Genomic DNA, 23,782 nt, shown 5'->3' on the forward strand with positions numbered 1-23,782 from the left:
TCAACCCATCTCATCCAAATTTTTTTGAAAAACGACTTGAAAAAGCAAAATACTCCCCAATAAAAGATTATCAAGAACTACCACTTATTAAAAAGATTTAAAAAAACAATTCCGGATTCTTCGGAATTGTTTTTTTTTAATTTTGAAAAAACTGATCACCAGAGAAAAAAGCAAAAAAAACTGTCCCTTGAAAGCGATTGTTTTGATGTATTTTACTCCTCGTTCAAAAAACGTTAAAAAAATTGAATAAACATTTTCATATCAAACTCTCTGTTTCTCTTCAACAAATTTCTCTGATGAAACTCTGAAAAATTTTTCTGAGATTTGTTCTCACTTGCGAACTAATTAAACAACAAAATTAATTGAAAACAGCTGCTCTCGATTGCCGTTATCTAATTTCTTTTCTATATATATATGTTAAGTCTCAGCAGCTGTTACGTTTCTGGATGCACAAAAAAGCAAATCAGATACAAACGGCTAGAGAATCGAAAACCCATGATCCTCTCAGGTCAAAATTGCGCTGTCGGAGTACTGATGTTGGAATTCGATAGAATCCATCAGACTTTGTAAAAACTCAATTAAATTTGGTTTCTGAAGTTCCTCAAAATATTGATATTACAAATATGTAAGCAAAAAAATAATATGTATGGCATACAAAATTTTCTTAGTCCATAAATACGGTACTGCAGTTCTGAATTTGGTTTTCATAACTTTACAATTGAGCGGAGAAAATTTTTTAATCCTTGTTTTGAAAAATGTTTTAAAAAATCGAAAACAAATTGACTCGTATTCTTAAATATCTAGCTAATAACAGTATTTATTCAAAAAACAAAATAATTGTCAATCACTTCTTAGTGCGTTTAAAGGGTCCTAAAGATTTATTTGTTTAAAAGTGATTAATTCTTTAATTATTTTGCGCTAATTTTCTAGCAGAGGTCTCAGTTTTATTTCTCTGAATGCACAAACAAGAAAATCTGCAAATTGATTGAAGGAACTGTAAAACCTAGGGGCCACTCAATTGAGTTTTCCATTGCCTGAGTAGTGTATGACCATCCGCTAGAATCGAAAGAATTTAGAGCATTACTTCAATTGACTATAATAATTAAAATCCATCTCTAAATTTGCTACACTTTTGTCTATCAAAAAACATAAATTTTTTTTACGCAAAGTATTGTTCTTTGTTGCGAAAATTCAATTCCATCGTTTGAGTTCTAAGATAAATTTCTCAAGGTTGAATGGATCAACTGTTCATTGATCAATTTTTTAAATAAAATCATAATCAGTATAGTAATAGAAATTTCTCATTGCAAATAAATACGATCAGGTACAGCCAACTCAGAGGTATCAAAAATTGAAAAAGGCTTACTTTTGCTGTAGAGCTAATGTCAACAGCATAGTTTTTTTTTATTTTTTTCAACATCATTTTACAGAACAAAACAAATCAAATTAATTGTTACCCTAGTCTTTGCCATAGTCGTGAAATAATTGTAAAAACTCAAAAAACAACTGCTGGGGATACAAAAAAGATTCTCTGGCACTTTGAAAATAATTATTTCATAATATTTTTTTTCGAGCAAATAAAAGTGGAGGTTGTCGCGTTGTTTTATTTATACCTTAAGTATGTTATTTTCATTACATGAGAGTTAATAGACAAATTCTTGAATAGATGGAGCCATCTGAGTAAATAACTGAAACTCAAAACATCTATACGTCGACGTTTGCTGGAGTCGACGACAAATTTTAACAAATTGAATTTTATAAGTTTTCTTGGCAATGTTTCCCAAAAACAATAACTAATGTATTTTATTCTATAAATTTAAACTAACTTTTTATTAATGTACTGCTCTCTTTTCAAATATTAAAATTATTCAAGCTTAATAATGCAGTTTTTACAGATTTTTAAACTTTCAAAAACGAATTATAACTTATTTGTTTTCTCGGAACAATAAAGTTTTTCACCTTATGTTTTTTGTAATTTTTTACAAAAAAAATTTTTTGTATGTTTTACTTTTTAAAATTTTCTGATCGCCGTTTCACACTTCAAAAAAGCCATGAAAATACGCCGTATCTTCTGCTCCAAAATTAATTTTCGTTTTACTTCTATACAGTAAAAATGTTCAAAAAAACAGATATTATAATAGCTTGTCAGTACACATTACTAATTTCAAATTTAGTTTACTTAAAGGTAAAAATGTTTGAATGAAAAACGGTTAAAGAAGATAAGCATTTCAACCATCCCCAATGGATTCATACCGCTATATGTTTCACTTACAAAGGTGCGAATAGTCAGTGGAAGTAAGGAACCGAAACCAATTAAAAACCTAAAAAATTTTTCCGGTAATGAATTTTTTTCAAAAAGTTTTTCCAGTAGTGCTGTTGAAACAAGTGAGAACAAATATGCTGCTCTAAAACCTTTGTTAATTCAATGTTCTCAAGCTAGAAAAAAAACGAATAAATGGAAAGTAAAATTATAGAATAGGAGTTGAAATTTTTCCAGTTTACTTTACGCCTTGGCTTGTTTGACCTTTGTACTGTCTGAATCTGATTCAAATTTAGTAACTGCATGGGCTGGTATCTTGGGCACACCATTAGGCAATTATTCACTCTTAATGACTAGATCAACTGCAACTGCATTGCAATGAGCATCATAGAAAAATTGCCTCAATTTCCTGTAAACAATTAGTTATAGCGTCCAAATATTCCAAATGAAAACAAAACTTTTTTCTAGACAAATTATACCAAAAACTTTTGTTTGATTCATACTTCACATACACCGGAAATACTAACCCAATTTCAAGTCAGTTAGAAAATTTTTTCAACTCGATGAATTTTCATTTTTTAAAACAGGATAATAGCAAATTAAATAAAAATTTTTGTGGTCTGGATATGAGCGTAACAGAATTGTTTAAGCGCACAAAATTTTGGTGTAAGCACGAAAGTCTGAACAAGACCAAATGAAAATCCGATAAAAACACGAAATTTTGGTGAGTGCAAAAGTTTCTGGAGATGAGTCAATGAATGTCGGCATAAATGCAACAAAGTCTGATCAGCGCCCGAAAGTCTCGTGAACGCGCGAAAGTCTTAACAAGAACGCAAGAAAATTTCGTAAGCACCAAAAGTTTTTGTGGTAAAACAACGGTCTGAACATGAACGAGCGAAAATGTGACAAACGCAAAAAATTTTGAACACATGAAAATTTGTTGAAGGTACAAAAGTATGAACAAGAACGCACAACAGTCAAGACATACTTGTTGTCTGACACCTCAAGCCCCAACCTGAGTACTTATCAGCTGAAAATCATAAAGGACTCACTAAGGACTTGTCAATTAAAGTAAAACGATGGAAATACGAGAAGCCGTCGAGATAAAGATTTAAGACGAAATGTGTTTTTTAAGAAGAATTCAAAGCATACTAAATCATTTGAGTCCTAACATCTCGTGTAAAGATTTATGCTACCACATTTTAAGCCAAAGAAATAAGTTAGTCAGATAATTACAAAAAAGTTCGTCTTTGGGATATGGAAAATAACTGAAGCACAACTTTATCTCGAAGATTAACTCATTTTCAATACCTTTTATAACAAAATCTTTTTTGAAAATTGAACGTGCTCATTGCTTAATTGGAATATTTTTATCTTAGGCCTCTGCGTACTCTGTTTGGAGTTGAAAAATTTTAAACCTGCATCTTCAGCAAAGCGCTCCAGTTTCTACATTAGCGCCATAAGTGCAGCTTTATTTGGAGGTTTTGGAATATGGATCAACTTCAAGTCACTCAATTATATTCTACCCTCGGACAACACGATGGTATGTGTCTTCACCAAATTGACAGTGTCTGTCATTTTTCAATCAATTGAAGACAAACGAAAACCGACATGGTTGACCGTCACCTCAATAATACTGGGAATCATTGGAACTGCAGTTATCTGCAATCCTAAAACATTTTTCTCTGGGAAATTTGTCCAGTCCGATACTTTGAAAGGAGTGTTATTAGCCGCCATTTGTGGGACTTCGATGATATTCATGCACGTATTTATGAGAAGATTTGGAGAAATTACCCCTTCTTGGACCTATTTCTGGTTTTCTGTTGGAGTTCTTGGATTCGGCCTCGCTTCTTATCCGTACTGGCAGCGTTTGATTTACTAAAAAACTAATGTAAAATAACAGAGTGTTTGTAAAGACGCAGGTTGAGGTTTTACAACGATCTCATTTTTTAAATTGGTGTGAATTTCCGCAAAAAAGTGTATTTATTACTCCTTCTGACCTACCGGTTTAAGTTCATATAGATAAAATAGTTTTTCGATAAATCAAGTCATCGAGTGTTTTAAAAAGCAATCACCATATACCTCAGCAAAAATCTGCTTGTGAGCCTTATTTTTACATAACTCATTCACTTAAAAGCGCAAGATGTCAGATTTCTGCAGTGCCACATTTTAGATTGCCAAATATTCCTATACATAAGGTCAGATTTCAAAACTTGGTCTTTGGGTAGCGTAAATTTGCTTCAGTCACTTTGAAATCCTGACTCAAATCTCAAACTGCTAAGAAATTCCCTACGAATGTCAGATTTTCTCAGCAATTTCAACAGGTGCACGTGACCTATAATGATTACATTTCAGAATACCTACTTATCTTAAGAAACTTATAGTCGCCTATCAAAACTTGAACAAAAAGAAACTATAAAAGAAACATGGAGAGACATGAACAAAAAGTATGTTGCAGTTGCTTAAGTTTTTTCATATCATTCTTTTCTCCCATCCACTTTTGTAGAATCTTATTTTTTTATTTTTGTTCATCGAACTTTCCATTTATCGTGCCAGTAAATTTGAAATTTCAGCTTTAAATGCAAACTTATTTTCATGCAGATCGAAAAATCAAACCCTTCTCTGTTCGAGTAAATTCTGGGTTCTCAATTTACCCTGTCAGTCTGCGAATTTATACTTAACGCTATTATCAGCAACGTGCCAAGCAGTCTGTCAAGTGTTCGGATTACATGGATCGAAAATGACAACAGTCACAGCTCTGTCAGTTTTGCACTTACTGGTTCCTGCATTAAACTTCGTAGCTCAGTGTGTGTTCATACCAGATCGTGTCGTGTACACTTCGGCTATTGGCATTGCATTCGTTGCAGTTGCAGTGTTACTTCAGCTTAAAGTGGTCAGACAACGGGAGAAGAGAATGAAGCAAAAGAACAATACAAGACAGATAGATTGTCAGAACAATGATGACTAACTAAAATATGTGCTCTGTTTTAAACTGCAATTCAAATAGAAGTAGATCAACTAATGTCACTGTTCACCAGTAAATCAGTGAGGCAATTACTGTTGACGTATGCGTTTACAGTTCCCACTCACATGCCCTAGGTTCATTACAAATATCACTTATGAATATATTGTTAAAAATGTCCTACAAATCAAATCGCGTCTTCCCAAGTTAAGTTCCCAAACCCAAGCCACCTCTCCACCTCTGGTTATACCATTTGGTCCAGGCATGGGCAGCACAGTACAACCCAAATTAGAGTGTCTGTAAAATGTTATAGTTGCACAAAAGCCTGGACAATGGACGCACGATGGTCTGAACGGAGATCAAAGTCTGAAAACAGTCTGGACAATAGTTGCATATCCAAAATCTGATCAAAAACCAAAATCTTCTGGATCAAAAGCTTTTGATTTTTTTAAATTCTATCCCGGGTCGAGGTTTGGCGGTGAACTTTTGTAAGAAATGCGGTGAAACACGGTGAAAAAAAATAATTTTCACCACGTATTTCTTATATCTTTTTGCGGTGAATGCGATGAATCGCGGTGAATTGTTTATTTTCACCGCGTTCTCAGTACTCTTACAAAAAAGAATCATCCCCACTCGTGATCGAACCTCTGACCTCCTGCATGCCTTCAACTGCTTAGTCCACTGCGCCAACTGACTCTAACATCTTTAAAATATCTTGTGAATTTAAATCAGATTGAGTAAACTTTGGAAATCATATGCGGTGAATTTTTGTAAGAAATGCGGTGAAATGTGGTGAGTTATTTTTTTTTCACGGCATTCACCGCTTTCACCCCAATTCTGACATTAATTTGCCACAAAAGTTGATGCGTTGAATTTTTGTAAGAAATGCGGTGAATTTTGCGGTGAAATTTTGTACGAAATGCGGTGAAATGCAGTGAAATATTTATTTTCACCGCATTCACCGCAATCACCGCATTTCTTACAAAAATTCACCGCATTCACCGCAATCACAGCATGTCTTACAAAAATTCACCGCATTCACCGCATTTCTTACAAGAATTTACCTAAAAACCTCGACCCGGGATGTACAGCGGGGAGCTGCCAGACAAAATTTGGTCGTCTTTGGTCGAATTCAGGGATTATCCAATCATATTCTCCCATTCCTCCGCTATCTGTTCCGTCAGATCATGCATCAGTAGTAATATGTGAGCAAGACAGGGGGTGGGGGGGTAAAAAGACATAACTATGTATAAAGATTACGTATAGCCCAGTTTCCCTCAAATCCCACATACGTAACTCACAGCTTGATACTCACGCTGTTCACACGAGGGGGATTAGCAAGATAACTTTTTAGTAATAAATTAATATGGTCATTTAACAATTCCCATATCGCACTTTACTAATGTCAATTTCCAAAGACGTACCTCACAGCGTGATACCCAAGCTGTTCATACGAAGGGGATTAGCAAGATAGTGCCCTAACAAATTAGGTCTTTTACCTCTAAACGAATTGCACTTTAAAAATGTAAATTTCCAAAAACGTACCTCAAAGTATGATAACGAAACTGTTCACTCAAAGGGGATTAGCTAGCTAATTTTAAGACAGGTAGGATGATTCATTTACAGTTATGTAACGCTCATGTGATTTTCAAAAATGTACCTCACAGCGTGATACCCAAGCTGTTCATACGAAGGGGATTAGCAAGATAGTGCCCTAACAAATTAGGTCTTCTACCTCTAAACGAATTGCACTTTAAAAATGTAATTTTCCAAAAACGTACCTCACAGTATGATAACGAAACTGTTCACTCAAAGGGGATTAGCTAGATAATTTTAGGATAGGTAGGATGATTCAATTACAGTTATGTAACGCTTATGCGATTTTCAAAAATGTAACTCACAGCATGATACCCAAGCTGTTCACACGAAGGGGATTAGCAAGATAGTGCCTTATCAACAAATCAGTAAGGTCATTTACCCATTCCCATATTACACTTTACTGATGTAAAATTCCATAGATGTACCTCACAGCATGATACCCAAGGTGTTCAGACGATGAGGATTAGCAAGATAGTGCCTTAACAACAAATCAGTAGGGTCATTTACCCATTCCCATATTACACTTTACTGATGTAAAATTCCATAGATGTACCTCACAGCATGATACCCAAGCTGTTCATACGAAGGGGATTAGCAAGATAGTGCCCTAACAAATTAGGTCTTTTACCTCTAAACGAATTGCACTTTAAAAATGTAAATTTCCAAAAACGTACCTCAAAGTATGATAACGAAACTGTTCACTCAAAGGGGATTAGCTAGCTAATTTTAAGACAGGTAGGATGATTCATTTACAGTTATGTAACGCTCATGTGATTTTCAAAAATGTACCTCACAGCGTGATACCCAAGCTGTTCATACGAAGGGGATTAGCAAGATAGTGCCCTAACAAATTAGGTCTTCTACCTCTAAACGAATTGCACTTTAAAAATGTAATTTTCCAAAAACGTACCTCACAGTATGATAACGAAACTGTTCACTCAAAGGGGATTAGCTAGATAATTTTAGGATAGGTAGGATGATTCAATTACAGTTATGTAACGCTTATGCGATTTTCAAAAATGTAACTCACAGCATGATACCCAAGCTGTTCACACGAAGGGGATTAGCAAGATAGTGCCTTATCAACAAATCAGTAAGGTCATTTACCCATTCCCATATTACACTTTACTGATGTAAAATTCCATAGATGTACCTCACAGCATGATACCCAAGGTGTTCAGACGATGAGGATTAGCAAGATAGTGCCTTAACAACAAATCAGTAGGGTCATTTACCCATTCCCATATTACACTTTACTGATGTCAATTTCCAAATACGTACCTCACAGTATGATACCCAGGCTGTTCACACGAAGGAGATTAGCAAGATAATCTCTCAAAAACAAAATAATAAGATTATTCAACCATTCCAATATTACACTTTACTGATGTCAAATTTTATAGATGATACCTCACAGCGTGATACCTAAGCTGTTCATACGAAAGGGATTAGCAAAATAGTGCCCTAACAAATTAGGTCTTTTACCCTTTAACGAATTGCACTTTAGTTATGTAAATTTCCAAAGCCGTACCTCACAGTATGGTAACCAAACTGTTAACTCAAAGGGGATTGGCTATGCAATGTTCAAATATTAAGATAGGTAGAATGACTCATTTACAGTTATTTAATGCCTACGTGATTTTTGAAAATGTACCTCACAGCATGATACCCAAGCTGTTTAAACGAAGGAGACTAGCAAGATAGTGCCCTACCAACAAATCAGTAAGGTCATTTACCCATTTTCTTATTACACTTTACTAATGTCGAATTCCAAGGATGTACCTCACAGCATGATACCCAAGCTGTTCACACTAAAGCGATTAGCTAGGTATTTCTTTAACAAGGAATTAGATATGATGATTCAATTACAGTTATGTACGGCTTACGTGATTTTCAAGGATGTACCTCGCGGCAAGCTACCCAAGCTGTTCACACGAAAGGAATTAGCGAGATAATCCCTCAATAACAAAATAGTAAGGTCATTCACCCATCCCCAGACTACACTTTACTAATGTCAAATTCCAAGTATGTACCTCACAGCATGATACCCAAGCTGTTCACAATAAAGCGATTAGCTAGGTATTTTTTTAACAAGGAATTAGATATGATGATTCAATTACAGTTATATACGGCTTACCTGACTTTCAAGGATGTACCTCGCAGCATGATACCCAAGCTGTTCAGACGAAGGGGATTAGCAAGATAGTGCGTCAACAAATTAGGTCTTCTACCCCTCAACACATTGCACTTTGATAATGTAAACTTCCAAAAACGTACCTCACAGTATGATAATTGAACTGTTCACTCAAAGGGAATGAGCTAGTTAATTTTAAGATAGGTAGGACGATTCATTTACAATTATGTAACGCTTAAGTGATTTTCAAAAATGTACCTCCCAGCATGATACCCAAGCTGTTTACACGAAGGAGACTAGCAAGATAGTGCCCTACCAACAAATCAGTCAGGTCCTTTACCCATTTTCTTATTACACTTTACTAATGTCAAACTCCAAGGATGTACCTCACAGCATGATACCCAAGCTGTTCACACTAAAGCGATTAGCTAGGTATTTTTTAACAAGGAATTAGATATGATGATTCAATTACAGTTATGTACGGCTTACGTGATATTCAAGGATGTACCTCGCAGCAAGATACCCAAGCTGTTCACACGAAGGGAATTAGCGAGATAATCCCTCAATAACAAAATAGTAAGGTCATTCTCCCATCCCCAGACTACACTTTACTAATGTCAAATTCCAAGGATGTACCTCACAGCATGATACCCAAGCTGTTCACACTAAAGCGACTAGCTAGTTATTTTTTAACAAGGAATTAGATATGATGATTCAATTACAATTATGTACGGCTTACGTGATTTTCAAGGATGCACCTCGCAGCGTGATACCCAAGCTGTTCAGACAAAGGGGATTAGCAAGATAGTGCGTCAACAAATTAGGTCTTCTGCCCCTTAACAAATTGCACTTTGATAATGTAAACTTCCAAAAACGTACCTCACAGTATGATAACTGAACTGTTCACTCAAAGGGGATTAAATAGTTAATTTTAGGATAGGTAAGACGATTCATTTACAGTTATATAACGCTTATGTGATTTTCAAAAATGTACCTCACAGCATGATACCCAAGCTGTTCACACGAAAGGGATTAGCAAGATAGTGCCTTAACAAATTAGGTCTTCTGTCCCTTAACAAATTGCACTTTGATAATGAAAATTCCAAAAACGTACCTCACAGTATGATAACTGAACTGTTCACTCAAAGGGGATTAGCTAGTTAATTTATGATAGGTAGGAAGATTCAATTACAGTTATGTAACGCTTATGCAATTTTCAAAAATGTACTTCACAGCATGATACCCAAACTGTTCACACGAAAGGGATTAGCAAGGTAGTGCCTTAACAACAAATCAGTAGGGTCATTTACCCGTTCCCATATTACACTTTACTGATGTCAAATTACATGGTGTACCTCACAGCATGATACCCAAGCTGTTCACACCAAGGGGAATAGCAAGATGATGCCTTAACAAAAAATCAGTAAGGTCATTTACCCATTCCCATATTACACTTTACCTATGTCAAATTCCAGGGCGGTACCTCACAACATGATACCAAGGCTGTTCACACGAAGGGGATTAGCAAGATAATCCCTCAAAAACAAAATAATAAGATTTTTACCCATTCCCATGTTACACTTTACTGATGTCAAATTCAATAGATGTACCTCAAAGCATGATACCAAAACTATTCACACTAAGGCGATTAGCTAAGTAATACTTTAATAATAAATTAGATAGGATGACTCAATTACAGATATGTACGGTTTGCGTGATTTTCAAAGATGCACCCAACAGCATGATACCCAAGCTGTTCAGACGAAGGGGATTAGCAAGATAGTGCCTTAACAAATTAGGTCTTCTGTCCCTTAACAAATTGCACTTTGATTATGTAAACTTCCAAAAACGTACCTCATAGTTTGATAACTGAATTGTTCACTCAAAGGGGATTAGCTAGCTAATTTTAGGATAGGTAAGATGATTCAACTACAGTTATGTAACGCTCATGTGATTTTCAAAAATATACTTCACAGCATGATACCCAAACTGTTCACACGAAAGGGAATAGCAAGATAATGCCTTAACAACAAATCGGTAAGGTCATTTACCCATTCCCATATTACACTTTACCTATGTCAAACTCTAAGGCTGTACATCACAGCTTGATACCCAGGCTGTTCTCACGAAGGGGATTATCAAGATAATCTCTCAAAAACAAAATAATAAGATTATTCACATATTCCCATATTACACTTTACTGATTTCAAATTCCATAGATGTACCTCACAGCATGATACCCAAGCTGTTCACACGATGAGGATTAGCAAGCTAGTGCCTCAGCAACAAATTAGTTAGATCATTCAACCCTTAACAAATTGCACTTTCCTAATATCAATTTCCAAAGACCTACCTCACAGCATGATATCCACGCTGTTCACATGATGGGGAATAGAAAGATAGAACATTAACCACAAATCACTGAGGTCTTTGACCCCTACCATAATACACTTTAATAATGTAAAATTCCAAAGACGTACCTCTTAGCATGATACCAAAGCTGTTCACACGAAAAAGATTAGCTAGGTAATGTTTCAATATTAATTTAGATAGTATGATTCATTGACAGTCACGTACGGCTTACGCAATTGTCAAAGACGTACCTCACAGCATGATACCCCAGCTGTTCACACGAAGGGGATTAGCCTGATAGTGCCTTATCAACAAATTAGTTAGAATGAGTCTAATCTTCACCAGAATGAACAAGGGGGATTAGTAGAGTATTAAAGAAACAGTGGGTATCCAACTGTTGGGACATAAGCTAATTACTCGATATTAAGTCCCTTTTTTGAAATTCAGTTTATCCCGGGTAGATACATAAATACCCATTTATTGCCAAAAAGAACCCAATTTTTTCCAAAAAACACCCATTTTTTAGCATAAATTACCGAATTCTTGGCCAAACATACCCAATTCTTGCCATAAATACCCAATTTCTACCACAAAAATACCCAATTCCTGTCAAAACATACACAATTTTTTACCAAAAAATACCCAATAATTGCCAAAATTACCCAATTATTGCCAAAAAATACCAAATTTTATCCAAAAATACACAATTCTTTCCCAAAAAATACCCAATTCCTGGCAAAAAGAAACCCAATTATTATCCAAAATACCCAATTCCTGCCAAAAAATGCTCATTTCTTGCTCAAAAATACCAAATTCTTGCCAAAAAATTCCAAATATTGCAAAAAATTACGCAATTATTGCCAAAAAAACACCCAACTCTTGGCCAAAAACCCAATACTTGCTAAAAAATACAAAATTTTGACAATGAAAATACATTCCTTGCCAAAAAAAACCCAATTCTATGCAAAAATATCCCACTTATTGCAAAAAATTAAGAATTCGTGCCAAAAATACCCATTTCTGACCAAAAATTACCAAAAAAAACTGCCAGAAATAACCCAATAGTAATTAAAAACACCCATTTTTTACCAAAAAATTTCTACAAGCTTGCAAAAAAAACTAATTACTACCATAAAAGACCCAATTCCGTTAAAAGCTGTCCAATTCCTGCTTCTCATATTTACCACAAAGTAGCTAAATCTTGTCCAAAAATACTCAAATTCTACCCAATTTTCTTTAAGATTATCAAAAAATATCCAAATTAGAAGCAATATAACTAAATTTTATCTAATATTTATCTAAAATAAATCAAAAATTACACAATCTTGCAAATCATCTGTTTTTATTTAAAATCTATTTGACAATTCAATTATTTAGTGATCTTACAAACATCAAATTTTGACATCTTCGTTGTGAAGGCGAATCTTTTCATGTGATCGATACAGGTTTTATGAGCACAATATCATCTCGAAATTTTCCTTATTGTCAAAAATGAGTCTAAATTGTATCAATTAAATAATAGTACCGTAAAAATTACGTCCTACTATCTTCGCAATTACGGTCATTAAGGTAATCTCATCTTTTGAAGGATGCCACTGACCTCGTTAGAACGAAATTTATTTCAACTACGTCGTATAATTGCCACAATTACGGATACCTAGATATTGTATGGGGTCATTGAACTCGTGTGAACAAAGTATAATCCATATCAGTGATGATATGATTATTCATACTATATCAAAGCATGCACAGCTCATGTGATTGAGGTCTTAGTCATAATATCTGAATAATTAAGTCACATTCTTCTTCCCAGACTTCAAGGATGATGTACCAATTATGAAGTAGAGAAAAACGTGCTTCGGATGGGTAGCTGATCCTCCATTCTCAATTCCGAGGCAGCTTCTGCTCTTCGTTATTGCTATCGATAATTTTCTTGAAGTCTCTGTACTTTACAAACAGACAACTGTAAATTTCTACAAAAATCACATCGAAAACACAACTTTTCAGGTCTCAGACAACATGAAACTAACCAGATCAGTCAGTGCTCAATCTTCTGATTATGAGTTGTCTTATAGACCAATGTATGAAAAGCAACTGGGATTTTTTGAGGAGAAGAGGGAACTTAAATTCCTCTGGTGTTTGTCTGACGAGTTTGACAATTTGCAGGAGCAGAAATCTGATCAGGATTGTGACGAGTGGGAAACTGGGTCATTGAAAGAGAGTATTATCGCAAGTTTTGAAGAAAACAGTGCACTTGACCCCAAGTTTAGAAGCAAGAAAATTGACGAGACATTCCACTTTTCGTGTTTTTAAATTCCACTAATTGTTTTGATAAGATCTCATTGGCTACGAAATTTTTTGTTTCCAATTGTTCATGCTTATACATAGGTTTCATTGGCTCCATATTTCGAAGTTTTTTCCTGAGATGTTTTAATCATTTGTTTCTTTCCCCTTACATTATTCATTTATCCTTATTCATCCAGATTTTCTGACTTCCAGATCCGATCTTTTGCTCAATTCACTAAAAGTGACTACCAAAAACAGTAATTCCAATTACAGCAAATCTAATTCAGAATTCTAGACTGCTAAACAGTTTTTAGTACTCTTACCTAGAAAAAAGAATGTCTCTCCTTGTGTTTGATATTGAGTGCTTGGAGGGGCAAATAGTTGAGGAGTTGGGTGTTTTCATGGACGGAGATACAGTTTCTTCCCTACCAAAGACAAAAAACCTACTTTTCAAGCAAAGTGGAACACTAAAAACTTACATGGGATTAATTGGAACAATGGAAAACTGGAATATACTGAGTTGTCATCAATGATTCACCAAGGGGTTGGAGAAGTGTAATCTTCTATTAAAATAATTTTGTAAAGATTTGGAGAATCTAGATGATCTTCGTTGTTCAAAAATTTTCAAACTTCTCAACAACTTGGATACTGACTGGGATTGTAGCAACTATCCGTATCGACACCAAAAAACTTTTCACTGTGCAGAGAAGAAAGCTTATGCTTACGGAATTTGGACTCTTGATTTTTTTGATAACGTTTTATATTTGTGATTGCTAATTGTATTTGTGATCTTTTTCTAATTAATTGTTTTTATTTGACTAATTTTTAAATCAGAGAAAATTCGCATTGGAAGATCATTTGCTGAGTGCAGATTATGATTACATAAAAATGCCAGGACTTGTTTTAAAAATAATAAAAGATACCTCTTTTGAAATTGGGAAACGAAAAATTAACTTTAAAATGAAACAGTAAAATGAGATTTTTAAAATTAAATTAAACAAAAAAATTTTGTTTAGAAAAAAAAGTTGTTTTACTAATAGAAATTTGTTTTCAAAAATGTTGTTTTTTTCATAAAGGTTTTAACAAAAATTGTAAAATTTGATGTTTTTTTTCTTTTTTCTATTTGTCAGTTTTCTCCATTTTTTAATGTAAAATTTTAATCAATCATTTTGTTTGAAAAAAACGTCTGAAATAAGTTATTTTTTTGAAAACGTGTTTTACAATAATATTTTTTGAATAAAAAATGTTGTATTTTACATAAGGTTTTTAACGAAAAATGTAATTTTTAATGTTTTTTTTTCTTTTTCTAGTTTTCCATTTTTGAAGTTTCTTTCATGTGAAACTTTAATTGTCTTTTTTATTAAAACATTTTGTTTTACTGAGATAATTTTTTTTCGAAAATGTCGTTTTGTACATAAGATTTTTTTAACAAAAGAAGTTTTTTTGTTGATTTTTTTTTCTATCTTTCTATTTTCCTATTTTTCAGTTTTTGAAGTTTTTTCAGTTAATGAAAAACTTCAAAAGATGAAAAATTGAAAAATAGAAATATAGAAAAATGAAAAATAACAAAGAAATTTTTTTGATAAAAACCTTATGTAAAAACGACGCTTAAACGATACGAAAAAAAATTATTTCAATACAACAACATTTTTCAATGAAAAAAAAAATGAAAGTTTTGCATGAAAAAACTTCAAAAAGTGAAAAATGTAAAAATAGAAAAACAAAAAACAACAAAACTTACATTTTTGTTAAAAACCTTATGTAAAAAGAGATTTTTGAAAAAAAAATTATTTCAGTAAAACAACGTTTTTTGATAAAAAACAATTAAACTAAACATTGTACATGAAAAAAACCTCAAAAACTGAAAAATGTGAAAATAGAAAAACAAAAAACATTAAAATTTTTATTTTTCGTCAAAACTTTTTGTAAAAAACGACGTTTTTGAATAAAGAAAATATTTTAGTACAACAACATTTTTTAATGAAAAAACAATTGAATTAAAAGTTTCACATGAAAAGAACTTCGAAAAACTGAAAAATTGAAAATTAGAAAAAAAACATCAAAATTTATATTTTTGATTAAAGCCCTTTTGTAAAAACGACCTTTTTGAAAAAAAATTATTTTAGTAAAACAACATTTTCCAATGAAAAAACAATTAAATTGAAAGTTTCACATCAAAAAACTCTGAAAATTGGACAATTGAAAAAAAACATTAAAACTTACTTTTTTCGTTAAAAACCTTATGTAAAAAATAAAAAATGACATTTTTGATCTAAAAAATATTATAGTAAACATGTTTTCAAAAGAATGATTTATTGCACACGTCTTTTTTTTAAAACAAAACAATTGATAAAAATTTTATATTAAAAAATTTAAAAATCTGATAAATTTAAAAAATAAAAATCATCAAATTTTACAACTTTTGTTAATATCCTTAAGAATAAAACGACATTTTTGAAACAAAAAGTCTATTAGAAAAACAAGTTTTTTTTCAAAAAACAAATTTTTTTTGTTTAATTGAGTTTTAAAAATTCATTTTACTGTTCCGTTTGAAAGTTATTTTTTCGTTTCCCAATTTCAAAAGAGGTATCCCTTTTTATTTTAAAAATGTGAATTCCTGGCATTTTCATCTAATCATAATCTGCACTCAGCAAATGATCTTCCAATGTATGAAAATCAACTGGGATCTTTTGAGAAGGAGATGGAACTTCAATTTCTCTGGTGTTTGTCTGAGGAGTTTGACAATTTGCAGGAGCAGAAACCTGATCAGGATTGTGACGAGTGGGAAACTGGGTCATTGAAAGAGAGTATTATCGCAAGTTTTGAAGAAAACAGTGCACTTGACCCCAAGTTCAGAAGCAAAAAAATTGACGAGACATTCCACTTTTTGTGTTTTTAAATTCCACTAAATGTTTTGATAAGATCTCATTGGCTACGAAATTTTTTGTTCCCAATTGTTCTTGTTTACACTTAAGTTTCATTGGCTTCTTATTTCGAGGTTTTTTTAAGATATTTCAATCATTTGTTTCTTTCCCCTTACGATATTCAGTTGCCCTCATTCATCCAGATTTTCTCGTTTCACTCGACTCACCAATAATTCACCAAAAGTGACCACCAAAAATAGTAATTCCAATTACAGCAAATCTAATACAAATATCTTGAATGCTAATCACTTTTTAATAATATAACCGAAAAAAGAATGTCTCCCGTTTTGTTTGATATTGAGTGCTTGGAGGGGCAAATTGTTAAGGAGTTGGGTGTTTTCATGGACGGAATTGTATTGAGATACGGTTTCCTCCCTACCAAAGACAAAAAACCTACTTTTCAAGCAAAGTGGAACACTAAAAATTTACATGGGATTAAATGGAACAATGGAAAACTGGAATATACTGAGTTGTCATCAATCATTCACCAACCTTGTGCACCTACAACTGAAAACTTTCAAAAGGGTTTGGAAAAGTGTAATCTCCTCTTAAAATACTTGTGTAAAGATGTGGAGAATCCAGATGATCTTCGTTGTGCAAAAATTTCCAAATTTCTCAACAATTCAGATACTGACTGGGATTGTAGCAACTACCCGCATCGACACCAAAAAACTTTTCACTGTGCAGAGAAGAAAACTTATGCTTACGGAATTTGGACTCTTGATATATTTGATAACGTATTATATTTGTGATTTCTTATTGTATTTGTGATCGTTTCGTAATTAATTATTTTATTTGACTAATTTTTAAATCAGAGAAAACCGCATTGGAAGATCTTCTGCTGAGTGCAGATTACGATTAGATGAAAATACCAGGAGTTCACGTTTTTAAAACAATAAGAGATACCTCTTTTGAAATTGGGAAACGAAAAATTAACTTTCAAACGAAACAGTAAAATGAATTTTTAAAATTAAATTAAACAAAAAAATTTGTTTTTTGAAAAAAAAACCTGTTTTTCTAATAGAATTTTTGTTTCAAAAGTGTCGTTTTATACTTAAGGATATTAACAAAAGTTGTAAAATTTGATGATTTTTATTTTTTTAATTTATCAGATTTTTAAATTTTTTAATGTAAAATTTTTTTCAATTATTTTGTTTGAAAAAAAAATACGTGTGCAATAAATCATTCTTTTGAAAACATGTTTTACTATAATATTTTTTAAATCAAAAATTTCATTTTTTACATAAGGTTTTTAACGAAAAAGGTAAGTTTTAATGTTTTTTTCTTTTCTAATTGTCCATTTTTCCAGAGTTTTTTGGTGTGAAACTTTCAATTTAATTGTTTTTTCATTGGAAAATGTTGTTTTATTAAAATATTTTTTTTTCAAAAATGTCGTTTTTTAAAAAGGTTTTTAATCAAAAATGTAAATTTTAATGCTTTTTTTCTAATTTTCAATTTTTCGAAATTTTTTTCATGTGAAACTTTTATTTCAATTGTTTTTGCATTAAAAATTGTTGTTGTACTAAAATAATTTCTTTATTCAAAAACGTCGTTTTTTACAAAAAGCTTTTGACGAAAAATGTAAATTATAATGTTTTTTATTTTTCTATTTCCACATTTTTCAGTTTTTGAGGTTTTTTCATGTTAAATTTTTAATTTAATTGTTTTTTTTATTCAAAAATGTTGTTTTACTGAAATATTTTTTTTTTCAAAAATGTCTTTTTAAATAAGTTTTTTAACAAAAATGTAAGTTTTGTTGTTTTTTGTTTTTCTATTTTTACATTTTTCACTATTTGAAGTTTTCTCCTGCAAAACTTTCAATTCTTTTTTCATTGAAAAATGTTGTTTTATTAAAATAATTTTTTTTTCAAAAGTGTCGTTTTTACATAACGTTTTTATCAAAAAAAGTTATTTTGTTATTTTTCATTTTTCTATTTTTCTATTTTTACTTTTTTCAGCTTTTGAAGTTTTTCATTAAAAGAAAAGTAGAAAAATAGAAAAATAGAAAAACAAAATCAACAAAACTTACTTTTTGTTAAAAAGACCTTATGTAAAAAACGACATTTTTGAAAAAAAACTATCTTAGTATAACAAAATTTTTTAATAAAAAAAACAATTAAAGTTTCACATGAAAGAAACTTCAAAAATTGAAAAATGAAAAATTAGAAAAAGAAAAAAAACATTAAAAATTACATTTTTCGTTAAAAACCTTATGTAAAATACGACATTTTTTATTCAAAAAATATTATTGTAATACACGTTTTCAAAAAAAAAATAACTTATTTCAGACGTTTTTTTCAAACAAAATGATTGATTAAAATTTTACAATAAAAAATTGAAAAAACAGACAAATGGAAAAAGAGAAAAAACATCAAATTTTACAATTTTTGTTAAAATCTTCATGAAAAAAACAACATTTTTGAAAACAAATTTCTATTAGTAAAACAACTTTTTTTCAAAACAAATAATTTTTTGTTTAATTTAATTTTAAAAATCTCATATTACTGTGTCATTTTAAAGTTAATTTTTCGTTTCCCAATTTCAAAAGAGGTATCTTTTATTATTTTATAAACAAGTCCTTGCATTTTTTTCTAATCATAATCTGCACTCAGCAAATGATCTTCCAATGCGACTTTTCTCTGATTTGAAAATTAGTCAAATAAAAACAATTAATTAGAAAAAGATCACAAATACAATTAGCAATCACAAATATGATACGTTATCAGAAAAATCAAGAGTCCAAATTCCGTAAGCATAAGCTTTCTTCTCTGCACAGTGAAAAGTTTTTTTGGTGTCGATACGGATAGTTGCTACAATCCCAGTCAGTATCCAAGTTGTTGAGAAGTTTGAAAATTTTTGAACAACGAAGATCATCTAGATTCTCCAAATCTTTACAAAAGTATTTTAAGAGAAGATTACACTTCTCCAACCCCTTGGTGAATCATTGATGACAATTAAGTATATTCCAGTTTTCCATTGTTCCAATTAATCCATGTAAATTTTTAGTGTTCCACTTTGCTTGAAAAGTAGGTTTTTTGTCTTTGGTAGGGAGGAAACTGTATCCCAATACAATTCCGTCCCTGTTCCTTTTTTCTAGGTTAGAGTACTAAAAACTGTTTAGCAGTCTAGAATTCTGAATTAGATTTGCTGTAATTGGAATTACTGTTTTTGGTAGTCACTTTTAGTGAATTGAGCAAAAGATCGGATCTGGAAGCCAGAAAATCTGGATGAATAAGGATAACTGAATAATGTAAGGGGAAAGAAACAAATGATTAAAACATCTCAGGAAAAAACCTCGAAATATGGAGCCAATGAAACTTAAGTATAAACATGAACAATTGGAAACAAAAAAATTCGTAGCCAATGAGGTCTTAGAAAACATTTTGTTAAGCCAATGAAAAATATGTAGAAAGTGATTTAATGTTTAAGTCATTTCGTTTCTTAGAAAAGTCTTTTGATATTAATGACGAGTTTTCCATTAGTCAGGTGAGGGCGAACATAGCGAGGAATACCCGCAAGCTATATTCTACTAAGATTGGTTCTGGCAGACTTCAGTGAAGTATTTTTAACAGCTGACGCTCCCTGTACCTCTGTCATTGTAACTTGACCAGTGTCTGTAGAAAAACACAAAAAGTGGAATGTCTCGTCAGTTTTTTTTGTTTCTAAACTTGGGGTCAATTGCATTCTTTTCTGCAAAACTTGCGATAATGCTCTCTTTCAATGACACAGTTTCCCACTCGTCGCAATCCTGATCAGGTTTCTGCTGCTGCAAATTGTCAAACTCATCAGACAAACACCAGAGAAATTTAAAATCCCTCTCCTCCTCAAAAAATCCCAGTTGGTTTTCATACATTGGTCTAAAAGACAACTCATATTCACAAAATTGGGCACGGACTGATCTGGTTAGTTCCATGTTGTCTGAGACCTGTAAAGTTACGTTTTCGATGTGCTTTTTGTAGAAATTTACAGTTGTCTGCTTGTATAGTACAGAGACTTCAAGAAAATTGTCGATAGCAATAACGAAACCAGAAGCTGCCTCGGAACTGAGAATGGAGGATCAGCTATCCATCCGAAGCACGTTTTCCTCTACTTCATAATTGGTACATCATCCTTGAAGTCTGGGAAGAGGAATGTGACTTAGTTTTTAAGATACTATGAATAAGACCTCAATCACGTGAGCTGTGCATGCTTTGGTAAAGTATGAATAATAATATCATCACTGATATGGATTATACTTTGTTCACACGAGTTCAATGACCCCATACGATATCTAGGTATCCGTAATTGTGGCAAGTATAGGACGTAGTTGAAATAAATTTCGTTCTAACGAGGTCAGTGGCATCCTTCAAAAGATGAGATTACCCTAATGACGTAATTGCGAACATAGAAGGACGTAATTTTTGTGGTACTATTATTTATTTGATACAATTTATGACTCATTTTTGACAATAATGAAAATTTCGAGATGAGATTGTGCTCATAAAACCTGTATCGATCATATGAGAAGATTCGCCTTCACAGCGAAGATGTCAAGATCTGATGTTTGTAAGATCATTAAATAATGAATTGTCAAATAGATTTTAAATAAATACAGATGATTTGCAAGATTTTGTAGTTTTCGATTTATTTTAGATAAATGTTAGATAAAATTTAGTTATATTGCTTCTAATTTGGATATTTTTCGATAATTAGGTATTTTTTAACAGGTATTGTTTTTTTGCCAAGAATTGGGTATTTTTAGAAGTAATTTTTGCAATAATTGGTTAATTTTGGCAGGAATTTGGTGTTTTTTAGCAAGAATTTATTATTTTCTGCCAAGATTTTTTTTATTTTTGGTAAAAATTGGGTATATTTTAGCATATATTGGTTATTTTTTTGGCAAAAATTAGCTATTTTTGTCAAAAATTGAGTAATTATTTGCAAGAATTGGTTAATTTTTGCCACGAATTGGGTACTTTTCGGCAAGGAATGTTTTTTTAGTCAAAATTTGGTATTTTTGTTTTAGCAAATATTGGTTTTTTTGCCAAGAATTGGCTGTTTTTTGGCAATAATTGCATAATTTTTAGCAATAATTGGGTATTTTTGGCAAGAATTTGGTTTTTTTGAGCAAGAATTGAGTACTTTTTGCCTGAAATTGGGTAATTTGGGTTATAATTGGGTATTTTTTGCCAAGAATTGGGTTTTTTTTTGGTAAAAAAATTGTGTATTTTTGGATAAAATTTGATATTTTTTTGGCAAAAATTGCGTATTTTTGAGCAAAAATTGGGTATATTTTGGCAACAATTGAGTAACTTTGGCATTAATCGGTTATTTTTTGGTAAACAATTGGTTATTTTTTGACAGGAATTGGATATTTTTCGTAAAAATTGGGTATTTATGGCAAGAATTGGGTAAATTTGCCGAGGAATGGGTATTTTATGCCAAGAAATGGGTATTTTTTGGAAATACTTCGGTACTTTTTGGCAATAGTTGGGTATTTGTTTATCTAAGCAGGATAAACTGATTTTCAAAAAAGAGATATAATATCGAGTAATTAGCTTATGTCCCAACAATTGGAAACCCGCTGTTTCTTTAATACCCTACTATACCCCCTAGTTATTTCTGATGAACATTTGACTCAGTCTAACTAATTTGTTTTATGGCGCTATCTTGCTAATTCCCTTCGCTGAACAACTGGGGTATCATGCTGTGATGTGCGTCTTTGAAAACCACGCAAGCCGTGCGTGACTGTCAATGAGTCATGCTATCTAATTTAATGTTAAAACAATACTAGCTAATCCCCTTCGTGTGAACAGCTGAGGTATCATGCTGTGAGGTACATTTTTGAAAATCACGTAAGCGTTACATAACTGTAAATGAGTCATCCTACCTATCTTAATATTAGAACATTGCCTAGCTAATCCCATTTGAATGAACAGCTTGGTTATCATACTGTGAGGTACGTTTTTGGAAATTTACATTATTAAAGTGCAATTTTTTAAGGGGTAAATGACCTTAATTGTTAAGGCACTATCTTGCTAGTCCCCTTCGTGTGAACAGCTTGGGTATCACGCTGTAAAGTACGTCTTTGGAAATTGACATTAGTAAAATGCAATATGGGAATGGGTAAATGACCTTTCTAATTTGATAAATTTATTATTTTAAAAGGGATTATCTTGATAATCACCCTCGTGTGAACAGCGTGGGTATCATGCTGTGAGGTACGTCTTTCGGATTTGAGGGAAAATGGGCTATACGTAATCTTTATATATAGGTACGTCTTTGTACCCCCCCCCCCTGTCTTGCTCACATATTACTACTTGCATCGCTTAAACAATTTCGCACTTTTTCGCACAATTTTGAAGAATTTCAACTTGTTGGCTGAGCATCTGAATATGGCAAATTTTTGTCTGCATCGTAAGGTCTGATAATAGATGCAGAGTTTTGAATTGTTGCACTTTCAATTAAGAGTTTTGAAATTTGGCATGGCCGTGTTTTGTTGGGTTATTTTGTGGCAGTTCGCACTAATGAGAGCTAATTCGAATCATGACATTTTATTGTCTGGACTATCTATTAATGGCCAATTTTATTCCGTATATAGCTAATCATTTTTGACCACCTCAACCTGGTTTTGAATAACTCTTTGACCCGATGAAAAACAATATTATCACTTTGGAAAGCCTTCAATTCCAACCTTCCCAACCTGTGTGCGCTCTGAAATTTAAGTTGCACGAAAGCCGCACTAAAGTCGCACGAAGTGAGTCTTGGTAGCAAAAAATTGCGCCACAGATTTCTTCGCGAGAAAGCCGAACAGAAAAGTTTTCGTCGCGCAAAGTTGCAAAATTACTGGATGGCAGGAAAATCCGATCAGAGGCACTTCGGTCATTCATAGTCTGATGGCTATTTTTGCACTGAGGCTACAAAATTTTTTTGGTCAAATGAAAGTCACAACCAAAGGTCATTTCTGTCTGAGACGGTCTGATATGATATGAAACTCTGAATATAAACTTAGCAGAGGTGGATTGGGTCTTACATTGAACTCTATCACCTCATCAGAATGAAACGTAGAAAGTGGCACCCTAGTTGATAGATTGAATGAGAAAACTGACCAATATTGAACATTGCCTATTTTTTGGTTGACGCTATCGGTTATGCAATGTATCTAATGATTTTTAAACTTGAATATCTTGAACTTCAATTTCCTGGTCGAGACCTGGAATTATCAAGAGACCGTCCTCGACAGATTTAAGGTATGAAAAGACTGTCCTCGACAGATATTGGGCATG

The 23,782-nt window shown here is 32.4% G+C and overlaps 1 protein-coding gene across 1 annotated transcript in view; it reads right to left on the reverse strand.

Annotated features, from left to right (window-relative positions):
- The window catches only part of LOC142347436 (COP9 signalosome complex subunit 6-like), a 527,653-nt gene that overhangs the window by 202,880 nt on the left and 300,991 nt on the right, over positions 1-23,782 (reverse strand). The window lies entirely within an intron of this gene.

This window comes from Convolutriloba macropyga, chromosome 1 (genome assembly GCF_964194025.1).
Source record: "Convolutriloba macropyga chromosome 1, txConMacr16.3, whole genome shotgun sequence".
In the NCBI taxonomy this organism is placed as follows: Eukaryota; Metazoa; Xenacoelomorpha; order Acoela; family Convolutidae; genus Convolutriloba; species Convolutriloba macropyga.